Genomic DNA, 9,761 nt, shown 5'->3' with positions numbered 1-9,761 from the left:
GTCCTCTTTACTGTCAATGGCCTCTATGAATAGAAAAATAGCAATGCCATATGGTGTCTAATCACGATCCTTACATTCCTCCATGATCCCTAAAGTTTGCTTTGGTGTCAGATGTTTCTTTAGACAAAAACACAAACATTTTAATAAGCAGACATGGAACTCATTCTCATTCTCATGTCCTGAGCATGCAATTAATGACCAAATTAGGTTTCCCTCGACTAGTGTATCGAAAAGTTATTCCTTATAAATTTCTGAATACAAATCAGTAGAAAGACACATACAAAGGAACCCTAATATCAACAAACTATGACCTAAGAACTGCAACTAAATCTTGAAGTCACTGGTAAACCCTACCCTAACAAGACCTCCATCTGAGAAACAGTCCTCATCCACACTCATGAACCACACATTGGTAAAAAAAAAAAAAAAAAAAAAGACAGCCTCAAATGTGGAGCCTATTGTCTCATCCTTGGACTCGACTCCTGAGTGTTCCAGAATAGCCACCAAATCACAATTGCTGGGAATTGGATTCACCTGCCAAATCCAATCACAAGCAGCCTCTCTCTGCCTCAGGGATCACAGCACCCTGATGAGTGCCAGACACTGGTAGTGAGGGGTGCCAAGGTACAGATTCCAGACAGTAGCTGAGCCCACCAATATCTAATCCACTTTAATCTCTAATATGATTACAGCCCTGTAGCTACTTGTGCTCCAGAGGAAATCAGCTATAACATGTATGCTTTGGTGATAGCTGAGATATGAGGTGAGAACAGTTTTAAACAGGCAGTGTGGTACATACTGACAGGCCTTAAATAGCTTACCTTCAGTGACTGAGGAACAGTTACAGTGGTAAAGGCAACTTAAACACACTTGACGTATGATTTAAAGTCAAGAGGCATTGCGGAGGTTTTGTTGCTAACAAGCTAACAATGGACTGGGTTTGCATTGAACAAAACAGCGCTGTTAGCTCTGCTAAAAGCTAGTTAGCCTGTTAACTGATGAATGTTTATGATATATTTGGCAAAGTCCTGCTGTATCAGCTGTTCTTATATTTGGACAGGGTTTTCAGACCTTGAGAACAAAACTGCATTTGAATAGCCTAGGCAGCTGGTGCATACAAGAGGTCAGTCCATCCAATGACTATATACCACCAAAATACATTAGAGCTGTCTACAAAAACATTCCTTTCAACAGAGGATGGTAAAATCCTGGATCAGAAGGGCTGAAGTGCAGTTGAGGGGACTTTGAGACATCCCTTGAGTATTACAAAACAGTGTAATACAGTTAGAATGACAGCTGCATCACTGTAGGTGTAAAACGAGTAAGACAGGCAAGCGACGGCAATGGCAGAAGCTCAGTGTGCAGACATATCCATCAGCCTGTGAACAACACCAGGACGTGACATGGCTAACATCACAAGCTAGTAATTGCACTGGACAGTGTGAATATTTAAGTTAGTGTATAGTCGCTGCCTGTTATTCTATGCACTGCTATTTATGTTTATGAAGGCTGTGGGAGGATCATTTGGGAAGTGAAGCCTGTGTATGGTCATACTTATTTTGAGCAATGCCATTTAGCACTGTCTTACTCTGTCTAACTGTGTCTAATGTGGGTTGTTGCATACATGGGATTCTTGCCATCACTGAATCTTCCTGCATAGTACTGTATACCTCTCTTTCTCCATCCCCCCCTCTCACTGTACATCTGTTGAGTCTGTTTCCTGCCTCTGGCCTTGTTTGTGTAGTAACTCAGAGACAGGCGGGGTGCAATTCCCAGAAGCCAGTGGGGCCCCTCTCTGCCTCTGCATGTGCCTTGCTTGATGAGTCAGACGGGCGGTGAGGATGCTGCTGCCTTACGTAACACTCCCCTCTCCTCTCCTCTCTTCTCCTCTCCTGCTAAATCTCACGTTCTCAATCTTAATCTTTAATGGGAGCTTCCCTCTGTATTGCAGTGAAAATTTCGCTTTGAATTTCAGGTTTTTTTTTTTTAGCAAGAAGCTGATTTACATTTACTGCCTCTGAAGGTCGTTTTGAATTAAGCATCTTTACTTCCACTTATCTCTTGTAAGGTTCTTCCCACCAGTACTTTAGCATTAGCACAGCTCAAGATAATAGTATCGCTTAGGCTCTTACTTTGAATATGTTTCCAATTCAATGAAAATGTTCAGTTCAACGGACACATAACAAAGTAGTTAAGACCTCATATATCATCATCATAATGTGCAGGATTAAAAATCCTACCACACCGTTGTCATACATACAGCTTAACTGTCTAAGTGTTGGATATTAGTTCCCTTCCAGCTTCGAGAATGTTTTGTTCTTCACGCATCTGCAAGGTAACTTTTGTAAACACTTTGACCTCTATAAGTATCTCTAGCTTTTGTCAAAATATGACCATCAGACCATCAGTTGTGCAACTAAACTATCCTGTCCACCTACCGATACCACTTCAAAATGTCCAAGAGTAGCCAGTTTGGTTGTCATGAACTCATCCACCTTATTTTCTTTAAAGTTATTTAGAGAGAAAGCTTTGTAGATGTAACCTGATGAGCAGTCTAATGCACTAAACATTGTGTAGGCTGCGGGTTAACAGGTTTATCTCCACCGCATGGCCGTGGCTGCCAGACGCCTGCTCATCAGGGAGGGTCACAGTTCTGCTCTGTAAACTGGGACATGCATTACATGCATTAAAGGAGCTTATAGGATAGTGCTTACAGGGCGGTGTATAGTCCCTGCTTTGAATGACCGTGCAGATTTACAGTAAATGATCTCGGGTGGCTGGGAGATGTCTGCTCAGCAAATCAGCGGTCTGCTCAGGTCAGGCTGCCAAAAGCCCTAATGTTTATGAGTTGAGAATCAGGGCTGGACTGGGACAAAACATTAAGAAAAAAAAATGCCCCTTACAGTTTGCCTTTAGACTGGCTCATATCAGTTGATCTCAGCAAGCGCCTTTGTATTTCCCTGAAATGTGTTACAGCGCTGGCTTCCCACTGTGCCATATGCCCAAACCACACAGCTTTGCAGTAATTAAACAATTGCAGTGGACAATACAAGTGTAAAATCAAAGATTTGTAATAGTCCCATGAGGTAATTTCTTAAAGAAATTAGGTGAGAGACAATTGAGTATTAAAATATCGAGTCCCAAAATGATTGGATTCCCTGATAAAAAAAAACAAAAAGCATCTTTATAAAAAAAGCAGTGGTAATAGACAAGTTGTAATTGGAGATATCAATTCTAAATATTCTCCATCACTTTCCATGAACAGACCAATTGGTTGTAAGGGATATCACATTTAATGTCTGTCATGGCCATGGCAAAATTTCCCCAATTGTAGGTCCCAAAGAAGAGGAAAAGAGCACAGCCACCCAATAGCCTAAGAAATAAATCAACAACTGCTCCCTTTTTGAATGTTAATGGTTAGGAATATAACGGTTGGGCAATAATGCTCTTCTTCCTTCAATATGTTAGAGAAGATACATTAATCCCATTGAAGCACAGAGCCATCTCATAGCTAGCTGACATGCTCCGTTTTACTATAACCCATCAACCTTCATTTTGATGTGGCGACATCACTAGCCGGTTTGGCTCAACTTAATCAGGGGAGGCTTTATGGGGCACTTTACTTTATGGACCAGTCAAAAATAAAATGAATTTTGAAAATACAGACATGAAATAAAACTTTTAAAACGAGGTATAAACGAGGTCATAACACAAACTGATAAACATATGAACAGTGATCCAAGCACAGCTGACAGCCATTACACAGACAACCTTGGAGCGAAGGTCCTTAGACACTAGTGCTAGCAACATCCATCTGGATAGCAGCATAAAAGGGTGGGTGGGAGATAGCAAGATTATGTACACACACACACACACACACACACACACACACACACACACACACACACACACACACACACACACACACACACACACACAAGTGAAACGCCACAGGCCCTCTCATTACCACTGAATCTGATTCAATTTCTTTCTTCACTACAAGACGCTGGACAGATTGCATTTCCTTCAGCCTGACTATGCACACACAGTGAGAACATTTCAGCTAGTGTGACATCCTTCATGTCTTCAGCATCACTGCTAAAACTGAGCGCGCTCACGCAGTCAGAATATACCATCATGCCTCATAAGAGGGGTGGCAAGGGGGGAGGAGAGGAGACCATGGGCCAGACACAGTGATGTCAACTGACAGCAGAGGAAAAACAAAGATGGATTAGGCACTACAAGTCAGAAAATATGTCTAGCCTCACTAGGTAAAATAAAACAAACAAAACAAACCTACTGTGAACCACCAAAAGGGAAAACGGAAAAGTGTCTTTGTGCTTGTGTGCCAGAGGGAGAGGGGCAGAGAGAGAATGAGAGAGCCAAAGCAAGAATGAGAGGGACTCAGGGCAGGGGAGCAAGGGGATAAGGGGTGATTTATTCAGTGCCTCCATTCTCCTGTTTCAGGAAAGGGAACACCACAATACAGGATACCCCCCACATGCCTCCTGTTCCAGCCAGCATTCATATGAGCTCTGTAACATCCATTACTGTCACAGGATCCATGCCATGGGAGGAGTTCCTCTAACATTCCAGGAATTAGCATCTGACTATGCTGTGAACACACTTTGGGCTCGCAACGTAACAATGACCAAAGCCCATTTCCGTACGTGACACGCATGACAAAAGGCTTGGGTCCTCGACTTCCTCTCAGTGGGGATGAATGAGTTTTAATCTGTCCCAAAGAGGCTGGTGTACCTGATTGTCTGTGATGGTCGAATAAGTTCAACTCCCTTTCTTGGCCTCCACAGAACCAATGAGGGGAAAGCGGCAATTTCAAAAAACAAAAAAAAACAAAGGCGTCACTGTGTCTCTGTCTCTGTAAAACATTAATAGATTTTTTGAAAGTTTTGAAAGCTTTCTGTTAGATGTGCAGCTTTTTTCAGAGTTGTCCAGCATGTTATGCAATAGTGTCCTCAGACAGCACTCTCCCTTCTAAAGGGACACCTGTCTCTGATCTAATACAACCTAATACAATCTCTCTCTCTCTCTGTCTCGTACCTGTCTGAAGAGATTAATCTCCGTTGCATAAGAATCTGTGTATCCCAGCTGTCCCAAAAGACTGAAACTGATTAAAATGAAATATGAAAGATTGCAACCACATTGATGAGCTGAGTCATTGAACATTGCCGGAAGAAGACCTGATCTATAGATCAATTCCATCAAGAACCCTACCATTACTGTACTGTACTGATATAGGCTATTGTTTGTAGATGAGTTTTCCAAATTCCTAATAAGAAATTGTAAGTGAGGTCATATATGTGAATGTAAATATATGTAATTGCAAATCACTCCATATGTTTATGGCTTGGTCTGAGCCACTATGTTTGCTTATCATTTACTGAGCCACGACTGTGTATGAACACCACAGTTTTTTTGAGTGCAGACACCTAATGGACAGCTAGAGGAACATGAGGAGCGACTAGCTGAATTTGACAATAAAGGTGTATGGGATTAGAATCATTGACTGTTCCTTTAACTCACCTCCTCACTTCCTTTTATTTGGAAGAAAATGGCACCCACCTGAGCCCACAACCACTGTGTCAATAAGAAGACCAACATGGTCAAGAGTCATCGCAACCAAAACACAGACAAAACATGAATAAAAATAAAACAGAAACGAGACATGATTCATATTCCCCGAACATACTCAGAGGCATGGCCATTGCACTGGGCAGTTATTCCATGAGGCTGGTCAGCTGAGGCTGAAATCACTCTTCCATGAATAGCACTGACTACAGAACTCAAGGAGGCGTTCACCACGCACAGGAGGAGAATGAAGCCAGGGCAGTGGAGCACACATTGGTCTCTGCTGCGTCACAAACCGTTCAAATGTAAAAATGTCTATCACAGTTGGAACTGTAAAAATGAAAGGCTCTACACTACAGCATTGACTTCACAAAAGCAGTGGTGAACTGTTCTCACCTGGAAGTGAGTTTTACAGACACTAGGCCTACATAATTTGTTCTCTAAAAGTGGTTGCATTTCCACCATGCACGTAGTTTGGATATCAGGTTGGTAATACAGCCTATCCAGCTGATGGGCTATGAAATGTCAGACTCTGTACATCTCAAAACCTCATGTAGACTTTTGCCACTCATTATTTGGCAAAGTTCACACATGGCATAGTGATCATTTTAAACAGCAAAAACAAACAAAAAACAGGAATGGATTGAAAAGTGTTCTTCTCTAAAGAAAGGAAAGTTCGAGCCATCTTGCAACTGGCTTGACTGAATAGATTAAATCTGAGAGAGGAAGGTTAACAAAAAGAAAGTAAAATTACAACCCCCTCACCTCACCTCACACCAAGCACACATCCTGTCTCCGTTTTGACTTACATAACAGTAAGGTTGTGACCTGCAATCTCAGGGCTGAGGGCCTGTCAGCCAAGCAGCCAGAGCAGCTGAGTCTCCAGGGCGAAAGCAAATGTAGTGTCATACCAACTCGTCACGCATTATTCACTCTGTGCATTAAGTTTACTGAAAGAGAGCATTCAGCCTCATGGGAAACCTGTGAGGCAATCTGGCACGTTCAGCGCTCTTTGATCCTCTCACAAGTCCATGCAGTTGTTATGACTTGTCACCGTAGTGATTGTTACAGCTGTACACTGGAATGCCATATTACATGACTCAACAACAAACAATATCATTGGGATTTCAGTTTGAGTGGGTTATGTGTTTACTACATAAACATAGGTTTTTTGTTAAGAAAGCCTGTAAAGTACATATAAAGCCAGGAAGCCTCTGATATGGCGTTGGATGTAAGCCTGGCTTTGTGATTAAGGGTGGCTTAGTCTGCTGAGTACCTGGATTGGCTTCTGCACTGTACAGTGTCTACATGTCCTGACACTTTGAGTTAGAATCCTCATTTGGTAAAACGAAAATTATTAACTTTTATCAAAAGTGAAATCCTACTGATGAGCAGGATGAGTAAGACTTTCAAGTGTGCTGAGAAATGGTAAGGAAGGGAAAACAAAATACAATCTCACAGCAGAAATGTGAACCAATGTTATTTAACTCATAGCTACATTTTCTCCATGTGTACATACATTGTCATAACTTTACCCAATAGGCTAGGTGCACGAAATACTTAGTGTGGGCTGTTTGTTTCCTGTTTAGCCAGGTGTGTTTGAACCTGCCACTATTCTGAATGTAATTAGTGTCTACAAGTCCTTCTTTATCGTAATGCTGATTCACTAGGTGCAACACCTAACCAGGTCCGTGTAGACGCTAATTACATTCAGAATAGCGGCAGGTTCAAATACACCTGGCTAAACAGGAAACAAACTGCCCACACTGAGTATTTCGTGCACCTAGCCTATAGCCTATGTTGTATCATGTACTCTTTGATGCCCAGAATACACTGTTGCGTATGTGGTCGTCATTTTTGTCAAAATCGTTTGACAAAAATGCTTTTTAATTTTATGCTTCTCTTCGTTTCTGGACGTAAAGCCACACACACACACAAACCATATTTCCTAAAACGATGGGGCACGTGAATCTGGTCTTGAGTCAGAACAGAGACAGCAAATGTCAAAACAATCCTCAGTTATGTCATCAGTAGGCCGCAAACGCATGACTTCAATTTCAAATTATTTCCAAAAGGCGTGTTTTAGATCGGGCGAGAGATGAAATACGAGACTAGACAGTTCTAAGCTAAAGATGACGGGAAACATTTGCGTTACGTAAGAAGAGAGAATAAACGCCTAAATGAGAGATGTGTCTGGAGCAGCGGGCCTATAGCCGCTCCCTCTCCTCACTCTCCCGTATGTTGGTCAAACGAACTGGCTGATGCGGCAGAGCACGGTGGCACCGAAAACATAGCGGTGTGTGGAGCAGAGAACGCGGACTGAGGAGAAATGGGTGAAGTCGACTGTTTTTATGCAGTACAGAGTAAATGTTTTTGGATCCCTAATATTGTGCTATAAGAAAGTATAGCTGCTTACAAACAAAATAAAGAGACCTAGCCGTTTAAAATGATCCCTCAAACCAAGTGGCCCAAGCCTGGTAGTCAGTCAAAGACTTGACCTATTCAGCCTGACATATTAAAGAATACACCTGGAAATAGCCTACAGATAGCTTTAAACCATACTCCATACACCAAAAGCTAGGATAGCCTATGCTGCAAGCTAAATTCGGTGTTAGAATACAGTCGCGTATTGTCTGGATTCTTGTCCCATCAAAATTATGTTTATTGTCGCATTCTATAGGCAATGTAGACTAATCACACGTTTAGGATTACCGTTGTGTTACAGTAAATGGACATTCACTGGGCCATATGGCTTAATCATGTAAGCTACGTTTGGTCCAAGCTAAAATAGCTACAGTGGAAAATGTAAGGATGTGAAGGCTCCCCAGCCATCAAGCAAACATAGGCTACTGTTATGGCACCGTCATTGTGTGGTTAGCTAATCGGCGACATATGCAAAGACATCGGCTACAGGCTAACATCCAGCAACCTATTGTCTCTCTCGGAAGCATTGTCGTGAAACATACTGAAGAAGAGGGAGACGTATAAACAGGAAAAATGTTTACGCTCAGACCATCCCTGTTTGTTACTGTAGCCGTTGAATCCTTCGCTTGTCAGACAAACGGCATATATATTCCGGACGATGAAGAATGCATGTTGTTGTTCAATAAAGCCGATAAGTCCACAAAATGCACCTTAAACAAGTAAATAGTGGAAACAATCATGCCAGACACGTTGAATATGCCCACATGCCAACGGCTGTCCTCCAAGCAGCATTACCAAATTTTAGTCTGCATTGATGGGCGCTTTGTCACCGAGATACGCTTGTCTCTCCTCGCCGACACATTGCCGTTCTTCAACGCTGATTTGACACAAAGCATCATGTCCGAAACACTTACTTACCATAACAGATTGAAACATCGTCTGTATCCACACTGGGGCCTTTGTTGTCAAAATACAGATAATATTGTAGAAAATGATATTTTTGCCATGATGAGGTAGTCATTCCACCCCTCGATACAACAGCGTTGCCTGTCTTGGGTTGGACCATGAATGCTACGTCAGGAGTCACCCCCACCCACTCAGATAATGCTTGCCTAATGCCTATAAAGCCTACTGGAAGGTACGCTGCACGTAATGTAAATAATCGGTGTTCCTGCCTTTAAAATATAGACTATATTATTTATGTGTGAACACAGATAATGCGCAAGATCTCCCTCCCCATCAAAGTGTAACACTGTCTTTGCCTACTTTGTTCCATCAGGGAGAAAGACAGCATTGCGGAGGGACTCATAATAGCCTGTTAATGATATATATTTAAACATTTACAAATGGTGTTCTGTTTTGACATAACTTGTAGAAGCAAACTGCAGTGGACGTACATTTAGGATCTCATTTGTTTTCGGGCCAATGCCAAGATTGGCTGGCTTTCCTTGTTATGGCAAATAACATGAGAGTAATATGATTAATGACAACATGCAATATTACACATACAAATGCATACAATTCTAATGTCCAACCATTCTTTATTCTGAAATATTTCCACTGAAAAAAATGACAATAGTCATTTAGAATGAAAGATAATTCTATTACATATAAAAAGGCACATACAAGGTGAATTATTTAAAACAACTGGGTATTTCTCAAAAAACATACCCTGTTCCATGCTAGCGTCAAGTCTGAAAAAAGTATCTGTCTAAAATCTATAAATTAATCCAATTAATGATCTTACC

This window comes from Sprattus sprattus, assembly GCF_963457725.1.
Source record: "Sprattus sprattus genome assembly, chromosome: 15".
NCBI classification, from domain to species: Eukaryota; Metazoa; Chordata; class Actinopteri; order Clupeiformes; family Clupeidae; genus Sprattus; species Sprattus sprattus.
The sequence above is the reverse complement of the archived record's forward strand: the minus strand, read 5'-3'. Positions refer to the sequence as shown.